A 12,676-nucleotide genomic window follows, 5' to 3' on the forward strand; every position below is an offset into this window, starting at 1 on the left:
GTGGGTTCAAATCTCACTTCAGATATAGCTTTGTAACCTTGGGCAAATCACTTAACCTCTCTGGCTCTTAGTTTTCTGATCTGTAAAATGAGGGATTTGGACTCAATGGCCTCTAATGAGATCTTATAAGACCTACAATAATATTCCATAGACTAAATGCTGTGAGTCCCTATAAATTAATTGGTATCTTTTGTGGGAGTATTAAGACAGTGGACAGTCACGGGAATGAGGTTGTGAGCTAGATGTCTACCCACAGCAAGTTCACATGTGAATAATAAAGGGATAATTTCTTTAGTCTCTCAACAATAGAAGGGGCTGTGGAAGACTAGGAAAAAGCAATGGTGCAGAGAAATTGGGATGGAAGGGGATCATTACCATGATGGAAGAGATATACATGTATATGGAAAGACACCAAGACCTTTTTTAATGGATTTCATCTGGTAAGAATTTGTCATTTGGAGACCATCTTGTCAGAGACAGGCATATCTTCTACAGCTACACCCCAACCAAGGAGAGAGTAGCCAGCACCCTAGAACAGAGATGGGGAACTTGCGAACTGGAGGCCACATGTGGCCCTCTATTTTGGGCCCCCCTTTTGACTGAATCCAAACCTCACAGAACAAATCACTTTATTGAAAGGATTTGTTCTGTAAAATTTGGACTCGGTCAAAAGGCCGCACCTAAAGACACAGAAGGCTCTCAAGGGCACAGATTCCTCACCCCTGCCTTAGAATAACAGGGAGCACACAAACCTGGTCTCAGTAGGGAAAAGGGCAGGATGTTGGCCTTGGTCCAATGACTTGGGAGTCAGTGTTTCTAGTAGGAATGCAGCTTCTTTTCATGAATTTACATTTCTAAGTGTGAAGATGGTACTTCAAAACTGTATTGGTCATGAATCAGAGAATAAAATACAAAGGAAGAGAAATAATGAGAACAACACAAATGAAAACTTCTAGAAAAGCATGTGACAAAAGGACTGTTACTTATAAGAGACAGGAGGAAAGGAAGATTTTTGAACCACTTATTAACTAAGTAAAAAAAATCAAAAGAAGGGATTAAATTTTTTTTCAATTAAAAATTAATAATTTAAGTAAATTCAAAGAACAAGAGATGGGGCAGATAAAATTAGAATAGGTGGGAGAGTAGGAAAGCCCATTGGAAAGAACTGGTAATACAGTAGTATAAACAAAAGTAATCACAAGGAAAAAATGCTGACTTCATAGAGTAAAGAAATAAAAATCAATACAAAAGAAACAAATCAAAGAACACAAAACTAACAAACATAACCTTAAATGTGAGGCCATTTCAGGAAAGGATTCTTTCTTGATATTGATCTTTCTCTATTTCAGTATTAGACAGTTTTGATACTTTTTTGTTTCAATGAAATTTTGTTTCCCATCTCATTATCAGTAAACTAATAATCATCAAAATCTCATACAAGGCAATAAAAGTAAAGAGGGCTTAAGAATGAATGTGAGAGATCCAATCAATGGGACAGATAGTTGCAACATAAGGAAACAAAGTATCAAGTTCCATCATATTAGATAAACACAAAAGACTTCATTTCACCTTATACAAAGATAATCTAAAGAGGAGATGTTAGGGGAAAAAATTGCTTAGATTTATGGATTGAATAAAAGTTTAAATGAAGTTACAGTGAGGATCACAGAAGATAAAGTATATAATTCTAAATCCATAAAATTGGAAAGTTTTTGCAGAAACAAATCTAATAACACTCAGAATAAAAGGGGGAAAAAATAACTGATAAGAACATTATTTGCAGCAAGTTTCTCTGAAAGGTCCATTTCCAAACTATATAAGGAACTTATTCAAATTTATAAGAATAGGAGTCATTTCTTCCATTGATAAATGTTCTAAGGATATAAACACACGATTGTCTTGGGAATAATTGTCAGGGTATCTATAGCCATATGAAAAAATGCTTCAAATTTCTACTACTTAGAGAAATACAAATTAAAGCAATTCTGAGATTTCACCTTACACTCATCAGAGTGGCAAAGATGACAACAAAGAAAATAGCAACTGTTGGCAGGAATGTGGGAAAACAAGCACACTGATGTATTTATTGTTGATGGACCTATGAAGGTATGCAACCATTCTGGAAAGTAATTTCAAATAACACATTAAAAAATTATTAAAGAGTACCAGTACTGACCCAGTTGTATCATTGCTAGGCCTTACCTGAAAGTGAACAAAGAAAAAAGAAAAAGGGGCAGCTAGGTGGTGCAGTAGATAAAGTACTGGCCCTTAAGTCATGAGGACCTGAGTTCAAATCCAACCTCAGACCAAACACTTGACACTTACTAGCTGTGTGACTGTGGGCAAGTCACTTAACCCCAAATGCCTAAAAAGTTAAAAAAAAAAAAGGAAACAGTCCTAGATATGTACATACACAAAAAAAAGATTAAAAAAAAATAAAGCTACATACAGAAGGAAATCAAAGGCAGGAATGGTATAATAGCCTCAGAGACAAGACTTGGATTCAAGTCTTGCCAAGACACATTGTTTATGAGGCCCTAGGCAACTCATTTAATCTCTCAATACTTTAAGCAGCTCTCTAATATGGTAAGTTACAAAGAAGATGCTAACTTAAAACTGTAAATTAAGTTCTTCACCAGGAACTTCCTATGCCAATGAACTCAAAGGTCTCTATGCCCTAACACTACAGTATGAAAAATAAATTTATACTATTTGGAAGAAATGAAGCTGTAAAGAATTTTTTAAAAGGCATATTCACTGAATATATTCTAGTGTACTTAAAAGCCAATTACCTTAGTTTTAAAATGCCTTCATACACTTTATAAGTCTTACTAATGCAGTGCCTTCAGAAGACTACTAATGGTAAACATGCCTCCATACTCTGGGCAGTGAGGTGGTCAACTACAGATGGGACATGCATTTTCAGACACTGATGTTTTCCTTGACTATGCTTATCTGCTATAAGAGACGGTACTATTGCAGGGTAGAGTGGAAGGTGTCATTGGGAAGTCAGAACGACTCAAAAAAAAAGAGAGAGAAAATATCAATAAAACATTTAACAAGAAAAAAATTTAAATACCTTTATATATGCTCAAGGGCTTCTAAATTTAAAAGAAGAAAAGAAAATATGCCAACAAACAGTCTCTAAATTTTAAAAGCGCATTTTTAAATCAATTATTTCTAAATCAGAAAGGACTTTCTCTAAAAATACACAGAGAAAGAAATGGTGATTATATCTCTAGCAGTCCAAAATCTGTGGCTGAAGTATTGAACCAAACTACCCAGACTACTCACAGCTTATGTATGTTACTGTACTACAGAGCCCAATTACCCTGAATTACAATGGGGAAACTCCTTCAGAGTTCCCAAATGCAAAGCCAGGAACACATCTCACCTTCTTCCCACCAGCTGTCAGTGGAGGTGGATCTTTGCCACTTGTGTTGATCAGGAACTTTTGCTGATATAACCCCCAGGCAACACTTGTCAGTCCCAGGTGGCTCCTCACACCTTCTTTCTATTCTTCCATTGGTCCTAGAGATTTCTCCCCTTGCTTCTTCCAACTAAGGTTTCTCTCCTTTCTGGCCCATTGTGCAACAGAACATAGTTTTATAGTTTTTCCCCTATGGGTATAGAAAAAAGGCAAAATGGTATGTTGAAAGAGCACTGCACCATAGGATATTACAAGGACAAATTGTGTTTTAGGAAAAGGCATCTGTAGGAGGTGTACTTCAGTGGGGAAGGGATTTGAGATGAGAATACCAATTAATAGACTTATCTCTTATAATCAATTCTATGTTCGATTCCATTCTGATTTTTCAATCAATCATCAAGCTTTTTATTACGTGCCTGTTGTTTAATCATTTTTCAGTTATGTCTGAATCTTTGTGATCCCTTTTGGGGTTTTCTTGGCAAAGCTACTAGAATGGCTTGCCATTCCTTCTCTGGCTTATTTTACACATGAGGAAACTGAGGTAAACAGGGATAAGTGACTTGCCCTGGATCACACAGTGTCTGAGGCCAAATCTGAACTCAGGTGGAGGAGTTTTCCCAACACAAGGCCCAGCACTCTATTTACTGAACCACCTAGGTGTCCCAAACACAATATAGCTGTTTGCTGTTCAGTTGTGTCAGTTGGGACAAACACTGAACTAGGTGCTAAGAATACAAAAAGAAAAGTGAGACAAAACTGACGTCCAAGGGACTTAGAATTTTATTGAAAGGATACAACATATCCAATGAAATTTTGATGGCCGAAAGCTACCCAGTTAACTTGGGGTTTACTGGCTAGATTTCTTTCTCAAAGATCAAGCCTTAAACCCAATTCATTCTGGATCTCATGGATTGGACACGGATTGGTCCCTGCCCAAGCACCACTTACTGTTATTTTTTGGGCTCTCCAGGCTCAGAGTAAATGTAAATAGTAACTGTTTCTCTTTTGGCCAGCAACCCTGAGGGTCTTCTTCTCCCAGTTTGATTTTTTTTTTAAATTAAAGGGGCCATCCCTTGACTCACTTCTTAAACAGTCCAGTTCACTGCATGGGCATTGCCTACTCAAAGAGAGAACCTGGAAAGCCCTTAGCTTAAAAGGGCCAAGGTCTCCCACTGCATCCTGAGCCATCTCCAGTTGTCCTGATCGATATCTGGCCCCTGGACCCAAATGACTCTGGAGGAGAAAGTGAGGCTGGTGACTTTGCACAGCTCTCCCTCCCTCAAATCAAAGTCAATTGCAAGTCATGTCATCATCTCCCTGATGTCATGGTCCTCTTTGAGAACGAAGAACAAACCACAACCACAATAAATGCATCATATGTAGGAAATCAATACAAAGCAGTGGCACAAGAGATAGACACGGCCCTAACAACTGGTGAGGGCAAGAAAGACCCTCTAAAGGAAGTAGCATGTGAGCTATGCTTTGAAAGAAGTTAGGGCGGCAGGTAGATGGCACAGTGGATAGAGCTCTGTCTGCCCTTGGAATCAGGAGGACCCGAGTTCAAATCCAGCCTCAGACACTTAACACTTACTAGTTGTGTGCCCCTGGGCAAGTCACTTAACCTCCACTGCCTCATCAGAAAGGAAAAAAAAAAAGTTAGGAATTTTTAATTCCCAGAATCCTATATAATATAAATTCCAATGATGCAGATACATTGAGTTTATATCCAATAGTTCTGACCTTAGGTAGCTACATTTCATATAAAAGAAAAACTTATTTTATAACATTTCTACCCCATGAAAGCCAAGTTTGTAGGACCGGTTATTATTTTGGGAGAGGGTATTAGATCTCTGAGGTAGTCTAATGTGAGTTTTGATCCATGAAACCAGGTGCTACCCTCAAACTTATAAGATAGAAGGAGAGGCAAGGGGAGAATTCTTCCATATCAGCTTGGGCCAGAAATGGATAATTTATAAAACAAATACAGGTTTGATTCACTCCTGCTAAACCCAAAAAAGCAAGAGATTTGGATCGAAAATACTTTAATGCAACTGAGTATTCAGTTTTTTAAATATAAATTGGTATTTTGGTTTAATCCCAAATTGAGGTAGAAGGTCCTTAGGGACTAACTAGTCCAATCTTCTCCTTCTGCAAATGAAGAAACTGAGGCCTGAGGTCACATGGTTTGTAAGTGGAAGGGCCACGATTTTAAACCAGCCTCATTGCCTATACACCCAGTGCTATTTCAACTGTGCTTTCATTTATATTTAAGCAAATTAATGTGTTTCATATTAGTCTTCCTTATCCGCCACAGGGAACACATGACTAAAACCTAATGGTTTTTAATGGTTTATTGGCTCAGCAACTTTAGCAACAGTTTGCCTTTCAGTGAGCACTCCTTCCTTCAAGTGAAAGACTTAGCTACTCTGATTAAGACAATGATCCAAGACAATTCCAAAGGACTCATGATGGAAAACTCCATCCACCTCCAGAGAGAGAGAAGGATGAACTGAGTGCAGATCGAAGCATACTTTTTTCACTTTTTTATCTTCTTGCTTTGTGTGTTATTATTATTATTTTTTGGCAACACGGCTAATAAATTATGTTTTGCATGTCTTCACATGTATAATTGATATAATATTGCTTACCTTTTTTTTTCTTTAAATAAAGTTGCCTGGGACTTTTTTGTTGACTAAAATTATCCCTGGGGAACTGCTCTGGCTGAATTCAAAATAGTTTTTAAAAGGCAGCTAGGTGGCACAACAGTTATAACACAGGATTTGGTGTAAGAAAGACTGAGTTGAAATACTGCTTCTGAGAAGCATCTGTCACATTAGATTGTGATGCTGAGCAAGTCACTTAACCTCTCTATCTCAGTTTCCCTGTTTTCAAAATGGGGATTATAATAGCAGTCAACTCACAGGATGAGTTAATGTACTCCTAAACCTTAACGAACTGCATAAATGCTAACTACTATTACTAATACATTTTCATTATCATTTTCTTTGATTAAATTATACATTATTTTTGATGATTTTATCTTTGTTCTACTGATTTTAGAGTAAATAATTTTAAAATAAAATAAAAATTTTAGACTAAATAATTTAGTCACTAAGTCTGACTACTTTCTTTCTGATTATCACAAATTTACAGCTAGAAGGGAACTTAAAGACTATTGAGTCCAACCCCTTCATTTTGTAGATGAGAAAACCGAAGCTGAATACCAAGGATCACCCAACCAGAAAGTGGACCAGAATTTTAACTCAGACTAGGGCCCAATGCACTATGCCACATCTGTTTTATTATAATTTTATTTTGTTGTGGTCAGTAAAGGATGTTTTCATATTTCTGCTTTTCAGCATATGTTAATGAGGTTATACCCCACAACAAAGGGATTTTTTTAGAGGTACCATGCATAGCTGAGCAATATGTTTATCTTTTTAATTCCCATTTGGTAACTGCCAAAGATGTATCATATCTAACTTTTTAAAAATCCTGTTCAAGAGCTTATCTTCTTTCTTATCTATTTTTCATTAGATTTGCCTAGGTCTGAGAAGGATACACTGATGTCCCCAATTATTACAAATTTGCTATTTTCCCCTATAATTTCAAATAATTTTTCCTTTAAATATTTAGATTCTATTCTCCTTCATATAAATATCTTTAGTGATACTATTTCATTACTTATGATGTCTTTAAGCGTAACAGATTCTCTACTTATCTTTTTAACTCTATCTACTTTTACTGTTATCCTGCCTAAGATCATAAAAATTACCCCTGCTTTTTAAAGTTTGCCCAAAGCATAATAAATTTCCCTTCATCTCATTTTTAACTGTGTGAATGTGGGTTTTAAATAAGCAATACATGGTTAGAGCTGACTTTCTAATCCATTTTGTGGGTAGTTCATTCCATTTACATTCATAATTATGATTCAGTCACTCAATCAACAAGAATTTATTAAGCCCCTACTATGTACTAGGAACTATGCCAGAAACTTGGGGTATAAATATAATGAATGAAAAAATACCCATTCACATGGCCCTAAAAGTCTAATGAGTATATACTGAATAATAATGAGGATGATGGTGATGATGATGATAATGATGATAAAGCAAATAAATACAAAGTATTTACCTAGAAAAAAGTTTGGGAGACAGAATACTAGAACTTAAAGGATGAGATAAGGTTTAATGTAAAATATGGTGCATCTTGAAAGAAAAGTGAGATGGAAGCAAGGAGAGAAGTGAAATGATGCAAAGAAGGGGATGCAGGATTGTGCATAAGGAGTTGATGGGAGGCCATTTTGGCTGTATCATAAAAGTGGGCAGGGGGAGGATTGATAGGGAGCAGAAAATGATCTGAAGCCAGATTTGTGAAAAGCTTTAAAATCTAAACAGAGGATTTTATATTTAATATTATAAGTAATAGGGAGTCACTGGAATTGATTGAGTAGGGGAGCTGCATGGGCAGATCTGTGCTTAAGGAGCTTATCATTGTGAGAAGGGTATAAAATAGAGAGCGCTATGAAGTAGTGACACCAATTAGAAGGCTTTTTCAATAATCTGAGGCCTACACTAAAGTGGTAGCTGTGTGAGAAAAGAGAAAGGGTCAGATAGGAGAGCTATTTTGAAATTAGAATCCACAAGATTTATGACTTTGTGGCTATGTGGGATAAGGGAGAGTAAAAAGTCCAGGATAATGCTGAGGATATAAAACTGGAAGACTGGAAGGATGGTGATACCTTCTTCCATGTTTGTACACACTTCTTGTACACTTCAATTATGTGAAATAGTAAGTTCCTCCCCTTTCTTTCTCACCTCTCCTCTAGTACATCTCCTTTCCCCTCCTTTTTTCTTTCCTCTCTTAAAGCCAATAAAACAAAACTTAATCACATCCAGTTCCTATTTTAGTATGCTACTTAATTCCATCTGTCACCTTTGGAGAAAATGGGATTCTGGAGGCATTAGACTAAAATCACTTAACATTTAGCCTTTTCCAATGGCTCACAGGAATTTTGCTGTCTAGTTTTAACTTCTATACTCAAATTTCAAAGTTTCCCTATTCAGCTCCAATCTTTTGAGCAGTAATGTTTCAAAGTCCTCTATTCTAGATGGCGGAGTGAAAGCAGTGACTTGCTTGAGTTCTCCCCCAAACCCCTCCAAATACTCATAAAAAATGGCTCTAAACAAATTCTGAAGCAGCAGAACCCACAAAAAGACAGAGTGAAACAAATTTCCAGCCCAAGACAACCTGGATGATTGATCAGAAAGGTGTATCATGCCGGGTTGGGAGCACAGCGCAGCGTGGGCGTGCAGGCCGCAGCAAACCTGGAACAGGCCTCAGAGGACTGAATCTCAGGCAGCTATGGAGGTTTCCAGACTCCTCAATCCACAAATGCCAAAGACAACTTAGAAGGTCAGTGAGAAAGTCTGTTTCTGTCCGTGGTCAGAGAGGAAGGCGGGGTTTCAGCTCCATTCCCCAAGAGCGTGGCGGGGGGGGGAGGCAGCTGCTTCCCGAGCTTCTGGCCCACAGACTGAGGGGGAATCCAGTGGCTGATCAGAGAGGGACTGCAGGGATCTCTTTGCCAGTGCTGAGGCAGGAATCTCTTGCTTTGCCCGTGTGTAGATCTGGGTCACGGTTCTGGGCAGCAGTGCTGGGGTGAGGAGGAGCCTGGCATGGTGGAGCATGTAGTGGCTGTGGAGAGGAACCCCTCCTCACAGTTACAGGACAGAAAGGAATACTTGTGGTCACAGGCCAGGAAAGGAGTAAACACCTCGCCCCTTATCATACCACCTTGGAAGAACTGAAAATTTACAGGTCCCTACAAGTATCTCTGAAAACAGCTATACAAACCCCTGAAGCTTGGGACAGTACATCTCCACATTGGAAGCAGACTCTTACCTTAACAAAGAGTTTAAAACTCAAGTAATTGGCTGGGATCATGAGCAAGCAGCAAAAAGAGTCAGACTATATTATCTTACTTTGGTGAAAAAGAAGATCAAAATATACAACCAGAAGAAGACAACAAAAAAGCTCCTACATCCAAAGCCTCCAAGAAAATATGAATCAGTCCCAGGCCTTGGAAGAGCTCAAAAGGGATTTTGAGAAGCAAGTAAGGGAAGTAGAGGAAAAACTGGGAAGAGAAATGAGAGTGATGCAAGAAAATCATGAAAAACAAGTCAACAGCTTGCTAAAGGAGACCCAAAAAAATACTGAAGAAAATAACATCTTAAAAAATAGCCTAACCCAAATGGCAAAAGAGGTCCAAAAAGCCAATGAGGAGAAAAATGCCCTAAAAAGAAAAATTGGCCAAATGGAAAAGGAAGTCCAAAAGATTACTGAAGAAAATACTTCCTTAAAAATTAGAATAGAGCAATTGGAAGACAGTGACTTTATGAGAAATCAAGACACTGTAAAACAAATCCAAAAGAATGAAAAATTAGAAAACAATGTGAAATATCTCATTGGAAAAACAACTGACCTGGAAAATAGATCCAGGAGAGAGAATTTAAAAATTATTGGACTATCTGAAAGCCATGATCAAAAAAAGAGCCTAGACATCATCTTTCAAGAAATTATCAAGGAAAACTGCCCTGATATATTGAAACCAGAGGGCAAAATAGAAACTGAAAGAATCCACAGATCTCCTCCTGAAAGAGATCCCCAAAGGAAAACTCCTAGGAATATTGTAGCCAAATTCCAGAGTTCCCAGGTCAAGGAGAAAATATTACAAGCTGCCAGAAGGAAACAATTCAAGTACTGTGGAAACACAATCAGGATAACACAAGATTTAGCAGCTTCTACGTTAAAGGACTGCAGGGCATGGAATATAATATTCTGGAGGGCAAAGGAGATAGGATTACAACCAAGAATCACCTACCCAGCAAAACTGAGTATAATCCTTCAGGGGAAAAAATGGTCATTCAGTGAAATAGAGGACTTTCAAGCATTCCTGATGAAAAGACCAGAGCTAAACAGAAAATTTGACTTTCAAATACAGGACTCCAGTGGAACATGAAGAGGTAAACAGGAAAGAGAAATCATAAGAGACTTATTAAGATTGAACTGTTTACATTCCTGCATGGAAAGATGATATTTGTAACTCATGAGAACTTTGTCAGTATTAGGGTAGTTGAAGGAAAAAAATTGTATGTATGTATATATAGATAGATAGAGGGCACAGGGTGAGTTGAAGATTAAGGGGTCATATCTGGAGAATAAAATTAAGGGATGAGAGAGGATGATACTTGGAGAAGAAAGGGAGAGGTAGAATGGGGTAAATTATCTCACAAAAAAAAAAGTCTCTCACAGTGGAGGGGAAACAGGGGAAGGTGAGAGGGAATGAGGGAATCTTATTCTCATAGGATTTGGCTTAAGGAGAGAATAACATACACATTCAATTGGGTATGGAAATCTGTCTTACCCTACAGGAAAATAGGGGAGAAGGGGACAAGAGAGCAGGGGGTGATAGAGAGGAGGGCAGATTGGGAAAGAGGGTAATCAGAAGCAAATACTTCTGAGGAGGGACAGGGTCAAAAGAAAGAATAGAATAAATGGGAGGGCAGGATAGGATTAAGGGAAATAGAGTTAGTTTTTCACAACATGTCTACTAAGGAAGTGTTTTGCATAACTGCACATGTACAACCTATATTGAGTTGCTTGCCTTTTCAATGAGGGTGGGTGGGGAGGGAGGAAGGGAGAAAATTTGGAACTCAAAGTTTTAAAAACACATGTTTTAAAAAAAAGTTTTCACATGCAACTGGGAAATAAGAAATACAGGAAATGGGGTACAGAAGTCTATCCTGCTCTACAGGAAAATAGAAGGGGAAGGGGATAAGAGAAGGGAGGGGGAGAGACAGAAGGGAGGGCAGACTAGGGGAAGGGGTATTCAGAATGCATGCCATCTTGGGGTGGGGGGAGGGGCGAGAAATTTGGAACTCAAAAACTTGTGGAAATGAATATTGAAAACTAAAAATAAATAAATTTATATTTAAAAAAAAGTATGTTTAAATGTTTATTAATTTTTTGCAAGATAAATTATTCCTGGTTGTAAACCTTTATATTTTATCTTTTAGAATACTGTCTCACAAGATTGCCTCTCCTAAAAGGACTTGTAGCTTAGTTTTATGCTGTCTTAACTGTGGTTCTTTGATATTCAAACTCTTTCTTTCTGACTGCTTAAAGTATTTCTTTGACGCAGAGGCTCTGGATTTGGGCTATGACATCCTGGATGTCTGTCTCCTCACTAGAACTGGCTAGGGGTAGGACGTGGGAAGAGGGTGAAGACAAGGCCCTGGGATCATTCTCCACCAGTTTCTACTTCAGCACTCTTTTCACCATGCCAGTGATCATCATCACCATCATTGCTATGCCACCAAGAAGGCTTTACGAAATAAATACTTACATGTGCCCTGAGTTTCCGAGTTTTCTATAAAATATGTCTAAACTGGTTGAAGATTTGCTGCTATGCATGTATAACCTATATTGAATTGCTTACCTTTAAAATGAGGGTGGGTGAAGAAGGAGGAAGGGAGAAAATTTGGAACCCAAAGTTTTAAAATCACACGTTTAAAAAAAAGTTTTCACATGCAACTGGGAAGTAATACAGAAAACTGGGTACAGAAATTTATCCTGCCCTACAGGAAAATAGAAGGGGAAGGGGATAAGAGAAGGGGGGAGAGATAAAAGGGAGGGCAGACTAGGGGAAGGGGTATTCAGAATGCATGCCATCTTGGTGTGGGGGGGCGAGATGGGGTGAAAATTTGGAACTCAAAATCTTGTGGAAGTAAATGTTGAAAACTAAAAATAAATTAATGTATACATACATATACAAAAAAATAAAAATAAAAAGATTTGCTGCTATGGGAAAAATGTTACCCTTGGAATAGTGGGACCTGAACCCCAGCTCTACAGTTTACGAACTTGCATGAGCTTAGGCAAGTCACTTCATCTTTACTGGCCTCAATTTCCTCCTCTCCAAGATGAGGAAATTTGGCTAAATAATCACTAAGGTCCCTTCCAGTTTTAGATCTATGACCCTATAATCCTATCAATCCTATAGCCAATCAAAGATTAGAAGATCAGAGTGACCTTCCTGAACTGTAACATCCTCATTTTACAGATGAGGAAATTCAGGCATTAAATGGTTTGCCCAGAGTCACAAAGCTATGGCAAACTCAGACTGAAGCATTTTTGTGTGGAAATATGATATTCTTTGATGAAAGTATGGGTATGGATGAACATCAG

The 12,676-nt window shown here is 37.9% G+C and overlaps 1 protein-coding gene across 5 annotated transcripts in view; it reads right to left on the reverse strand.

Annotated features, from left to right (window-relative positions):
* Positions 1-12,676, reverse strand: part of CDC42SE2 (CDC42 small effector 2) — a 185,533-nt gene that overhangs the window by 127,517 nt on the left and 45,340 nt on the right. For 3 of the 5 annotated variants that reach the window (XM_020973974.2, XM_078153062.1, XM_020973973.2), the window contains exon 2: positions 3,395-3,620. The exons of 1 other annotated variant lie outside the window; for it this stretch is intronic. The gene's annotated coding sequence lies outside the window, so the exon portion shown is untranslated. Of the gene's footprint in view, positions 1-3,393; positions 3,621-12,676 lie in introns of those variants that run through there. One more of the 5 variants, XR_013486091.1, reaches the window with a different exon arrangement.

The sequence above is a fragment of the Phascolarctos cinereus genome, unplaced genomic scaffold, assembly GCF_003287225.1.
Source record: "Phascolarctos cinereus isolate Bilbo 61053 unplaced genomic scaffold, phaCin_HiC Scaffold_4;HRSCAF=312, whole genome shotgun sequence".
NCBI lineage: Eukaryota > Metazoa > Chordata > Mammalia > Diprotodontia > Phascolarctidae > Phascolarctos > Phascolarctos cinereus.